General features: G+C 36.6%; 1 pseudogene across 1 annotated transcript; it reads left to right on the forward strand.

Annotated features, from left to right (window-relative positions):
• Positions 1 to 3,270: 3,270 nt before the first annotated feature.
• Positions 3,271 to 6,787, forward strand: LOC143545866 (putative carbohydrate esterase At4g34215; annotated as a pseudogene). The gene is made up of 2 exons (XR_013137516.1): positions 3,271 to 4,078; positions 6,125 to 6,787. The product of XR_013137516.1 is annotated as a putative carbohydrate esterase At4g34215 (transcript).
• The last annotated feature ends 6,047 nt before the right edge of the window (positions 6,788 to 12,834 follow it).

Raw genomic sequence — 12,834 nt, forward strand, 5'->3', positions numbered from 1 at the left:
TGTTGATATTTTTGAATGCTTTACACATGATTATAATGTTGATCGGAGATAGTTAGCATAATGGCACGGCTCGCTAATATTAGAGTTGCATTGTCAAGAGATAGAAGTATGGTTTAGTTACATTTCACTGTACCCAGGTTCTTCAGGATACCTTTTTATATACAAAATTTTATTAGGTATAGTTGTTTTTTATCAAGATTTCTTAAACTTTCTAGATCTAGAGCTTTCTCAAGCCTTCAAGATATATAATGGAGAGCAAACTTGGACATGGTTTCACAAGTCATGGGTTATTCTAGCTAGATTTTTACATTGATACTCTCATGGATCTATCAATGAAATTCCATATAAATCTAATGTAGCGCCCGAGCCGTGGTGTTAAAGCGGTTGAGTTCACACATGCAACGTAGTTCGTAAACTTAAAATACACTTCAATGTATGCATATCAACGGAAATATATCTCAAAACATACCATGTCCATCACCTGAATTACAAATCCTTAATTAAAACACAAATTGTCTATGTACAATAAACATAAAGAGATGCCAGTCTCGAGTAGGGCTGTTCACGAACCGAACCGAACCAAACGCGGGCATGCTCATACTTGGTTTGGTTTGAAAGCGAGCCGAACCGAGCAGATTGAATTTAAAGAAACGAGCGAAATCTTTATGCTTGAACTTGGTTTGGTTTTGAAACCGAGCGGCTTGGTTCGGTTTGGTTTTGCTTGATTTCGTACAAAGTTTCCAATTTTAAATTTCTAAAACTTCAAAATATCATTAATTCAAGACTTTTAACTCTAAATTGTCTAAACTTTCACTTTTAAAATGTATAAAACTCATAGTTAACAATAAAACATATATATAAAACGAGTGCTATGGTTTAAATTTGAACTTTGAATTCAATACCAAAGAGGGAAATTTTAAAAACTTTAAAAAATAGTATACTTTTATATATATACATAAAGTTTATATATAAAACTAATAAATAAAAATTAATTCGAGCAAAACGAACCGAACCAAACCGAGCGAGGCTTTGCTCGTGCTTGGATTGCTTTTAAACCGAACCGAGCCGAACGACTCACTTGCAAACCGAGCCGAAATCGAACGAGCATTTTTCGAGCAAAATTCGAGCGAACGATGAACGAGCGGCGAGCGACGAGCAGTTTGGACAGCCCTAGTCTCGAGTAGATAGACCACTCCAATGTCATGAAGCCCACACATCTTTTGAAATATGCTTACTTGATATGCATACTAAAAAGTCGGTGTTGTTGAGTGACTCTAACTTTAGAGACTATTTGGTAACCTCTTAATGATTCCATTAGACCATCTCCAATAGGATGTTTTTAGAGATTCTTGGAAGAAAGAGAAGGTGAGTTAGAAGATAGATATGGTGATGTGGAGGAGAGAAGGAGGTGTAAGATTCTTGTGCAAGAATCTCCAAGAATGTGTTTGTGAGATGGAGGTGGAGGAAAGAGGAGAGAGAACATAAGAGAGATAGTGTGTTTGGTGGGCCATGTGACATTTGACATCTAAAAAACATCATAAAAAATCACCTTATTGGTGATGCTCTTATGAGGTCACTTCAGAATTTGTCAGCATTAAAAGAGTTGTTTGGCAGCCTCTTAATGATTCTAAATACTACATCTGAATTGGTCAGAGGTAGGTTGAGCATATTTGGTTCATTTAAAAGGCATCTCTTAATGGTTTATGGAACCTCTTAATGAATAAGTTTTAGAAACATGCTGAATGATTCAAAAACCAACTCTTAGGAGTTGTTTAGTTGCTTATTAATGATTCTATTACGAATTTAAACTGAAATCGAGGTAGCCTCTTTATACAATCATTAAGAGGCTATCAAAAGCCCATGTTTGATTCATTAGAAGATTACCTATAAGTAAAAAAAATGCACAATTATTTATTATTATGTAACATCCTAGGCAAATCCCACATCAGCCGTGGACAAGAGAGATCCTTGGTTCATAAGTAAATGTCATGCCTCTACAATCACCAACCGTGTTTTGGGCTTAATGGTAGTGGACGAGAGGAGAGCTTCACAGTTAAGCGTGCTCAGCTGGAAGTAGTAGCAGGATGAGTGACCTTCTGGGAAGTCTCCACCTGGGCAACCAAAAACAAATTTGTAAGCTCTTCGTGAACAAAACGGACAATATTGGTGGTGCAAGAGACCGGATGTTATTGATACATATTATTTCTTCATAAGTGGGTTTTGCTCCCATCAAACATTCAATACACATTGCATCTTAGGGTTCAAGCCATAAACACGACTCATGTGGCAGCGCTAAACTACATCCACAATATAGATAATTCTTTTAACGGTAAATATCTCACGTGTAAACCTACTTTTTTGAGGTAACGTCCAAGGTCGACTCCTCGACCGCCGTGAGACTATACCTCGTGATGCGTAGGAACCTAATGAAATGTGTAAACCCTCGCCCTACCTTGTCAGGTTCGAACTCTGGATTAAAACCTTGATTCGTTCATTAATCCATATGCCATTCGAACTGACCCAAGTAGAAATTGAACCTGCATCTCTATATTAAAAGAGCAAACATCTTACCACTGAACCAACTTCTCATAACATCCATAAAATACATATGTAGTTAGTTACTTCTTATGCATATTTAGTTAATTAATTAACTGATATTACGCATAGGTGTTGATTACATGTTATAAAAGTTAAAATATTGAATCACTTGTATTTAAATGTAAACACATATTTTCTTGATTATTGTAATTAATATCTCTAATAAATGGGATTTAATTTTCGTATTAAATATACGATTTCTTTAGTAAAATAACACATGAAATCCTTTTACATAAGTTGGTTGTGGCTTAATGGTAGAGCACTCACTTTACAAGTGAGAGGTAGGGGGATCAAACCTCACTACCACCAACTTATATGGGAGATATGAGGGATGACCCTTGCTTGTCAGGGTTCGAGTCCTGATCTCACCCGGTTTTACCGACTCCTCGCTGTCGTGCCGTTTGGCGGGCGTGGGGGTCGGGTTTTATCCGATGAATCCCTCAACAGGTGGACCGCTAGGGGCTCCGTCCGTCCGGACTAGTGGCCGGCTCGGGCTACCTTTAGCCATTGGGGACTGCGTACGGGGTACCCGGCGTTACTTAGTTGGCCGTTCAAAAAAAAAATGAAAGGTCCCTTTTATTTATTTGTTAATTTCTTAATTAAACAATTACTTTTTATCAACCGGAAAAGCCTTGGTTATAATATGATTATTAGAAACATTAAAACAACCAACCATTCTTTATTGATTTCACAAGGGGACCATTCATTAATTAATTTCGTGTTGTACTAGAATTCCGATATATTGCCAACTAAACAATCACATCTTGGCTTCAATCACAATACTTGAAGTTGCCTTCTGAAATATAATACAAGATTATTCACACCCACAATTAATCTTCTTTATCAAAATTTCCAATCTTTAGTCTTAATGGCCAATTTTGGCCTTAAGCTAACCATGTTCTTTTTATTCATCATAACATACGAATATTGGTCCAGTCATGTGACCTTAACCAATTCTTCTAGTTCAACCCATCTTATCAAAGATGTTTTCATACTTGCGGGTCAAAGCAACATGGCGGGACGAGGCGGCGTGATCGACCGATACTGAGACGGAATAATCCCGCCCGAAGTTAAGCCGAGTCCTGGCAAGATATTTCGGTTGGGAGGTGATCTTAGATGGATGGATGCACATGAACCACTTCATGTGGATATTGATATTAACAAGACTTGTGGGGTGGGACCCGGGATGGCGTTTGCGAATGCGGTATTGAGGCGGTATCCGGTGATCGGGTTGGTGCCTTGTGCAATTGGTGGGAGTGGGATTGAAGAGTGGTCTCGCGGGGGGAGACTTTATGAATTGTTGACGAAGCGGGTGGGGGCCGCGGTCAAAGGGGGCGGGGAGATTCGGGCGGTGTTGTGGTTTCAAGGGGAGAGGGATACGTTGAACATAAGTGACGCGGAATTGTATCAAGAGAGATTGCATAAATTCTTTATTGATTTGAGAAGTGATTTGAAGTCCCCTTTGCTGCCGGTAATCCAGGTACCAAGTTTTGCAGATTTCATAATGTTAATGTTCTACGAATCATGGTTGTTGGTCACTGGTTTGGTCGGTCAATGTATCTTGTTGGTCAACGGCTAAGGTTAACTTGAGTTAATGGCAAAGTTGGTAACGGTTAGTTTAACTTAAAACGAGGATTTTAATTTTTAAAGTGTAGGTTAAAGTTGTAAGTTTAACGGCAAATGATTAAAGAAAATATAATATAACACATGGTATCACGATTCGCACGCAGTGGATGAAGGGTCCACGAACCACGAGTTTGGTAGGTGTCTTGTTTTGTCTTAGGTTATTAATGAAAAGCCACATGAATGCATAAATATCTTCTTCTTTTTATTTTTTTAAAGGGAATGCATAATTACTTAACCGAGTTAAAATATAGATTTGTAATAAGGGAAATTTTTAAAATAGTTTATTTAGAGAAATTTTAAAAATTTCTCTTTTTCGAGTTTCCACTTTACCTATCTCGCCATCAACGATGTGTTAGATATTCTTGATGACGTGTTAGTAAGTCAATAAGAAAAAGACATGTGGCCAGAATAAACCAATATCATAGAGGAACTCCCGAGATGTGTCGATATCAATGGTGACTCGTCGGTAATATATTATGGCTGATCAATTTTGCGTATCTCAGCGTCGGCGACCTATTAACATAACACATCGTCGGCGATGCGTTACATGCATGTGCAAATGCAAGGTTAAATTAACATGACACGTCACCAGCGACTAGATGGGCCAGATAACATACTATCGTTGACTAGATGGGCTGGATGACATGTCGCCAACGACTACTTCTGACCATGTGCCTTTTTCTTGTTGCTTACTAACACATCGTTGGGAATGTCTAAACACATTGCCGACAACGAGATAGGTTAGGGACAAATCTAGAAACTTGAAAAAAGAGGAAGAGACATTTTTGGAATCTCTCTCTACGAATGGGCTATTTGAGAATTTTCCCGATAATAATTGTATAAATACTTGTATATTTATACGTAGTGCTTATCAGATATAGTAAGACATGTATTTATATACTAGCTTGTAGATTTTTAGTTAAATCTGACTCTATTTGACGCCCGTAACACTACAAATTAGACGACCTTCAACAATGGACGTTTTCGTCGGTGGTCCCGGTGGCAAAACTAGAAGAAGAATTAAGGGGTATCCAATTTTATTATTATATTTTTTATATATAAAAAATGCTTTGTTGTATGAAAATGATGAATCTAAGTTTTAGGTTATACGATACATAAAGTTACGTTTTACCAACAAAGTTGAGAGGTAATCCCGGCACCTCTTTGCCCCACATAGATCTGTCAGTAGGTGGTCCCTTGGTGAATGCATGATGCATATGCCATTGATCTTTTGGTGAAGATCTACGAGGGAAAAGAAGCGTAGTTAAAAGAATTTATCCCTATATATCACTAGTTTTGGTTACCGAAGGATCATTAACTGTGGTTGCCGAAGAATTACCAGCATAAGTATCATTAGATTATTATCTTCACAATTTACCACCGCTAGATATTCCTTAACATATAGCATTGACTGGCTTTTTCGTATTTGACCATTTTTACATTGATTTTCGGCTGAAATTCTTAAAAGTATACTTTGAATTTATCTCTTTGAGATTTTACTACCTTCATGAATTTATTTTTTAAACTTTCATTGGGGTGTTAGAGCTATCCGTCGGTTATTTTTTCGTCGATCAGTTTTCTAGTAATATGTGTGTACACACGTACGTATTTATCTTATTATGTGCATTAATTCTGTACAAAACAACTCTAATTAGAGAATCAACAAACATTTCTACATAGTATTGTTAGATGTAGCAAGAAAGAGAAACATATGCATAACCCAACTTGGCTTAAACATATTAGGTACACGTGTTTATGTGATTAACAGATTATTGTGGTTTCTTACTCAAAACTTGTTTTGTATACGTACATTTTATAATGGGACAAGTATTCTCTGAATATGTTTGGGTGTGTATATATTATATGTTCTGTTTTGACACGTTTTTGTTTAAAATTACAGGTTGCTTTGGCCTCTGGTGAAGGTCCTTACGTAGAAACGGTTAGAAAGGCTCAACAGGCAATCAACCTTCCAAATGTAATGACAGTGGATGCAAAGGGACTCTTACTGCAACCAGATGGGCTTCACCTCAGCACCAATGTTCAAGTTCAGGTTGGGAAGATGTTGGCTCATGCTATGCTTCAATCTCATTGTGCTAGGTAGTCCTTAAATAATTGTGAATATCATCATCATTGTTATTATACACATTGGTTTCCTTATAATGTTTCCATACAAAACAGAAATCAAAATTTAGGCCATCCTATATATAGTATTTTTTTATATAATATGATATATTTAGAAAACTTTTGTTAATTTTTTATTGTATAGTAAAAAAATTGCTAACCATATCAAAAGTTTTCTAAATAGTCACATGTTAACCATAACAACCGAACTATCTTTTCCAATAGTTGAATTAACCAAATAGTTATATTCAAAACCGATCGACTTTGACTAAAATAGAGCTAAAATATAACCTAGAGGTTCGGTCTTAACCCATAACTGAACCATGATCACCCCTAAATTTCTGGACTTGAACCCAGGTGCAACTCAATCTTTTGGGAGCCTACAACAAATTTTGAATTGAAGCCCTCTTTATAAGAAAATATTATTTTGTTTTGGATACTGACACGATGGATCCTATTTCAATGGGAACTTGATGAGTCGATCCACCTACACGTCTTGCTTTTACTGCTATACCCGGAGTTACTCCATGTATTGCTTGACGTAAAACAGATAGTGGATTTGTTTCTGTCTTTTGTTGAATTTTTTTCACGGCTCAAAATATGATGAAGTTAGCTTATTACAATGTTTATCTGGGATGCTTTAGCTACTTCATGTGTTCAATATTGCTGCAACTAATTCAGAGGTGACAATTTCGATCCATAGAGTTACAAATGTGCCAAACAAGTGAAAATAGAAAACTCTCCCCATGGGACCGGGTTTTGAGGTTGTCATACCACTTTCATCCGATATCTAGTTTGAATTCTAAGACCCTCTTTATGAATTAGAAGGCCCTCTTTATGCTCTCAATTATTTCAGATTCATGGGAATAAATAGATGTATCAAAGAAATAGAATTGGGTCCTACGTAAATTCCATATATGGATTAATAACTACATATATTGAAGATAGAAGCTAATATAGTATACCAACTTTATTAGAAACAATTTTATAAATGGATGGATCTTATCAACGTCCATGAATGATAAATCATAGATCGAACCGCCGAATCGGAAAAATTGCTATCATATAGCCTTGTATCGGCTAAGTTCACGAGTTGGAGATAAGCGGACTCGAACCGCTGACATCCCAGAGAGAACTCTTCAACGAAAATCAATCTTGAAATTAAATAATAATAATCTGGTTCAGTAGGAAATTTTCATTTTTCATTTCATTAAATAAAAGATAGAATCGTTCAGTAGGCTAATCTTCAAAGTTTATCGATTGAGACAGCGGCAGGCCCAAAGAGCTCTACAGTAGTGCCTTGCGAGATCGTAGCTCGTTCACATAAGATGGAAAAGCACTTGGTTGAAAGCCTAGCAACGAGAAAAAAGAGTCCCATGCATCCTTTAGTCAACAACCATTAGTAAAGAATAGGATCAGACCAAGTGCGAGATTGGATCAAAAATAACGTATAGAAAGGATTTGCAACAGAGAGCCTCAAGACCTTCTCTTCCTCCTCTTGGAAACAGGCTAGCGATGAGGAGAAAAGATGATGACAAACGAATTGAAAACTGCGAATGCTTCTAATTCATTGAATCTTATTTTAGAATACCCACATCTCTATGTGCCCGCAACACTTCCATATGGAGAAAGATAGGCTTACCATGTTCCATCAATAGCACCTAACCTATGCCGATTTTGACGGACCGTGCTCCACCCCGGTGAACTCATGCGGTTCTGACGTGCCCAGAATTATCCAGTAATAGGTCTTTCACAACAAGCTCTACCTATACAGTAACGGTATTTAATTATGAAGGTTGGCTGGGTAACTGACCCTGTTAGTCCGTTCTTGCAAGAGGGGGCGGATTTGGTATTTGGATATTGTTTGTATCAATGATTTGGCCAATCATGCGTTATGAAACGTTGTAAATCAAAATTTGATCACTAAATATTCTAATACTAATAAAGAATTCAATAATGAAATGAAAAGCTAAAAAAAGGGATTTATTTCTATTCTGAAATATTTATTTCTATTCTGAAATATCCTTCCTGATCAATCTTCTGTATCGATCATGATCACAGATCTTGGCTGTAGTGCTTGTTGGGTTAATACCAAATCTACCGTATAGTGAGTTCATCAGGGTCTTGTACACATAGGATAAAGCTTCATTACCAGCTTTCTTAGCTTCTAACCTACTTGAAAATAGTGAGCTAAAAAACTCATTGAAAGGGCTTTCCCTTTCCTCATAGATGTAGCCTGAGAGTGGGAGCACGGTGTAGCCAAGATCTCTTGCATACTTTAATTCTTCGCTATAGTATTTCGGTATATAGACCGAGCAATTTAATATTCATCTGTCCTTTTTTTTATTTAACAGCTTGACTTGCTAACTTTCTATTAGTAAAATTAACCCGCTATCCATAAAATTACCAGCGGCTTGACTTGTTAAGTAAAATGGTTTAGTTTCCCCCTTGTAAGACCGTCCATAGTGGACCGTTTTGGAAGGAGAAAACTGGCCAAAACGCCGGGGTACCCCTCCCCACCCCACGTGTTGCTAAATGCCACATGGTGAAGTGGTACGACTACGACTACTGCAAAAACAACAAATAAATTTGGTAGGATACATGCAGATTACAAAGGGAGTGTTACTACAATCTTCCAAATGTAGTAAGTGGATGCAAAGGGAGTAAGAGACACAACCAGATGCCCCGATTCTAAATGTTGATTCCGATCCAAGATGTTTTAAGAATCCGTGAATTCACTTTATAATGAAAAATTAGTAGTGTCATATTAGCACCCGGCGCAAATCCTTAGTGAATTGTTACTTTTTCTTTCTTTAAGAACGGCATCTTACGCATCAACTCTACTTTCAAATTACACCTCTTTTGACAACCATGAAATTTGAATGCCACCATAACAACATTTGTAAAATAAAATTTATCCAACACCTTGATAAAAGATTAAAAGCTGCATTAAAGGCCCTTTGGCCCAATATGAACCGTTAAACTTAAGTTAAAACGGCTTTTTATATTAATGTAACGTTTATTTATGTATTGCTAGTATACATATTTATAGATCCTTCAAATATTTATAAAATGATATAAACTATATGATAATAAGTTGAAAAGTATAATAAAACACAATAATATCTGTTGACTTATTCCACCAATAATATTATCTATAAAATCGTATTTTTACCTTGTAATTTGTAAATACTAGCACTAACTAAATTATTTAAAAGAATACTCATTGAAAGATTAACCAATACCAAAAGTACATTAATTGACTTCTTTAGCTATAATCAACAAATAGTCATTACCCTAACTAAAATTAACAAACTTTCTTACCTTTTGCCCTCACAAAATTAAACCAAACGAACAATCATTGAACCAGCTAGTGTCCTTTCCCACCTGCACTTGGAGAGTTCTTAATGTTTCAAAATTTGGAGCATCATGTCCCTTACCTCTAAAACTTGGACCTTGGTTCTTAACGTTCCCAGGAAATGTAACGGGAAAGTCATGTCCCTTTCCTCTTGGACTTGGTCCAAAGTTTTTGATATCCCCATGCGATTCGGCATTTGAAAATGCATGTCCCTTTCCTCCTGGACTTGGTCCGGAGTTTTTGATATCACCAAGCGATTCGGCGTTTGAAAATGCATGTCCCTTTCCTCCTGGACTTGGTCCGGAGTTTTTGATATCACCAAGCGATTCAGCGTTTGAAAATGCATGCCCCTTTCCTCCTGGACTTGGTCCGGAGTTTTTGATATCTCCAAGCAATTCGTCATTTGAAAATGCATGCTCCTTTACTCCAGGACTTGGTCCGGAGTTTTTAATAGCCTAAAGACTTTTAGAGTCTGTGTAACCGCGTCCCATCCCTGCAGGACTAGGCTTGTGACCCTTTCTTCTTGGACTTATATCCTTACCATTTTCTGCTGCTGAAAGATTAATAATGTCTTCTGGACCTGCAACTATTGGTCTACTTACGACATCAAAGCTAACTAATGAGTTGAGAAGTAGGAGAACAACAACCGAGAAAGTAAGCATTCTAGCCATATGTGAAATCCTTGATAATCAAACTTATAACAGATGCGGAAAGAATGAATTTATGTTGAACATGGTATGAAGTGCTATATATACATATGCATGCATGCAAAGATTGACCAGACAATAATAAAAGAAAAACAATATTTTTGCTTTGACTTCATATTCAACTGTTTGACCCTTTACGTAACAAGTCAATGATGAGGTCTTAGTACGTGGTATAGTTTCCCAAAGAGGAAAAAGGTAAAGAAATATTGTATCTTAAGGATGACATATTAACGTTGTAAGCCTTTGGGTGTGATCCACTAAGCCTTATGAGCGTCGTTGCTTGCATATATATTTTTTAAAGTTGTTAGCAAATTTGCACTTTTGCCTGTATTCTCTTATAGGTGCAGTTACTGTACGCTAATGTCTTAACGTACAGTAGGTACGCGAGACGCTCAAAAGCAAAAAACAAAGGCAAAAACCTAAAACACTCACAAAAACTTAAACGCTCAGCCAAAAACCTAAAACGCTCAAAAACAGTCTTTGTGAAAAAAAGTTAAAAATTGATCGATTAACCATCCAAAACTGTTTTTTTCGGTGAACCAATGATTGATTGGATATGTATTGACGATTCCGAGATGTTTGGATGTGATTTCATGGATCGATTCGTGAAAAAATGGATTCGCGTACATATTGTACGTTAAGGCATTATTGTATTGGATATTTTCCCTTCTCTTATAAATGTATAATTTATATTCTATCAAGTATGCTAGGAGATTGATTGAGTTTTAGTTGACGAAAGTTTCATGACCAACGGATCAGGCGTAGGGGTAGGGATAACTGATCCCGTTACAAATGAAAACTATTTCAGGCAGTGACGAACCCTTAATTTTTTTTTATGGGGTCAGAAAATTTTTGAGAGTCGGTTCTATACCACCAAATATTATTAAAAGAAATTAGATTTTGAGATCCGGTCTACTTCTCAGTGGCAATACCTACGGTTTGTTGTGCGCAAGTTCCATTATTTATCCTTACAAAAATTGTTAGGTCGATTCACATACCCGGTCCATTGGCAATTTCTTTCGTAATATATTGCTCGTTCGGTCCTTATACTTTTCAGTGGGAAGCTAACGGGCCCTCACAACTGACCTAGACGAAACGACGGCTATGCACCTGGCACCCCGCACCGTGCTCCTACCAGACGCAATAAGGTTTGGCTGGTCCATGGGTCGGACCCAATAACCCATCGTTCATTGGCCTCATGGGCCACCAATGCCTTAACCACAAACAAACATGACTGAATACGTAGAACTAGCTTCGGGCTCATATTGGTAATGAGTTGAGAACGACAATGAAATTCTATGATGTTGGATTCCCATTATTCTTCGGTAGACATCTCTATATAAATGTTGGTTTATCTAGAAGACGACGGATGGAAAACACTTCGAATAATTGATTAATCACCATTTAACAACTTTGTAAGTATATCTTCGTAATAGAAATCAAAAGGATGCGATTCAAGCAAGTTTTCAATTTAAAAAATTGATTAATGCGCCTTACAACCAAGAATAATTCAGATGGTCATTTGTGTTTTGAATCTAGGATAATAGACCCTACTGCTATCGGAGAAACTTCAGGCCATGACTTAGGAACTCGATATTATCTCTATACTTGTTGGGAATGAGAATAAAGTGCCAATTCTTGAAATAGTCCATTCCACCCTAACTTACCCACCAAAATCCCTTCACCCCAAAGTTATCCTTTTCAGACCGCATATTATCGAAAAACTTTATTTTCGTTTGTAAATTCACATAAGATTATTTTGTCTATGTCAAATTTGATCCATTTGGCTTTTTTGTGAATGACTTTAAGATTAAGGAGGTCCTCACCCATCACGATAGTGCTAGTCATCTCCAGTCTACTCACCAACATTTCTTCAGCCTTAATTTGTGTCGCGGCTATGCAACTTGATTTTTGACACCACCAAGTAGTCAGCTCATGGCTCCTTATGGATTTTCTTATGACGAATTAACTTAATTATTGCTATAAACCTAATTGTACTTTCTCATTTGTAATTCCTGCCAAATTTCAAAACTTAAAAGATTGCCTTTAATTTCCTTATTTAAATCCGTCTAGTTTACCGCCTTTTGACTTAACTTAGTAGAATCGGTTATAAGTATTAATATATGATTCTCATTGATGATTTCATGAGATACTCATTTTTTTTCACTAATATTCAAATCCAAGACATCACAAAGTTCTCAAAGTTACTTTTATGCATACAACAAAAATCGGTAACAAATTTCCATTAAGTAATTCTAGTGTGAAATACTTGGTAACATGTACTACAACAAAGAAAGCATATTTAACCCAACATCATCATTTTATCTAGCACCTTAATTTTGTACCACTATTAAAGATGTTAAAACACAATTTGTCAATACACAAGTCACAAGAAGATATATAAACATGAATTGACTTAGTGTA

The sequence above is a fragment of the Bidens hawaiensis genome, unplaced genomic scaffold (assembly GCF_021521415.1).
Source record: "Bidens hawaiensis isolate Kalapana, Puna unplaced genomic scaffold, B.hawaiensis_p1.1 tig00014095_1, whole genome shotgun sequence".
NCBI classification, from domain to species: Eukaryota; Viridiplantae; Streptophyta; class Magnoliopsida; order Asterales; family Asteraceae; genus Bidens; species Bidens hawaiensis.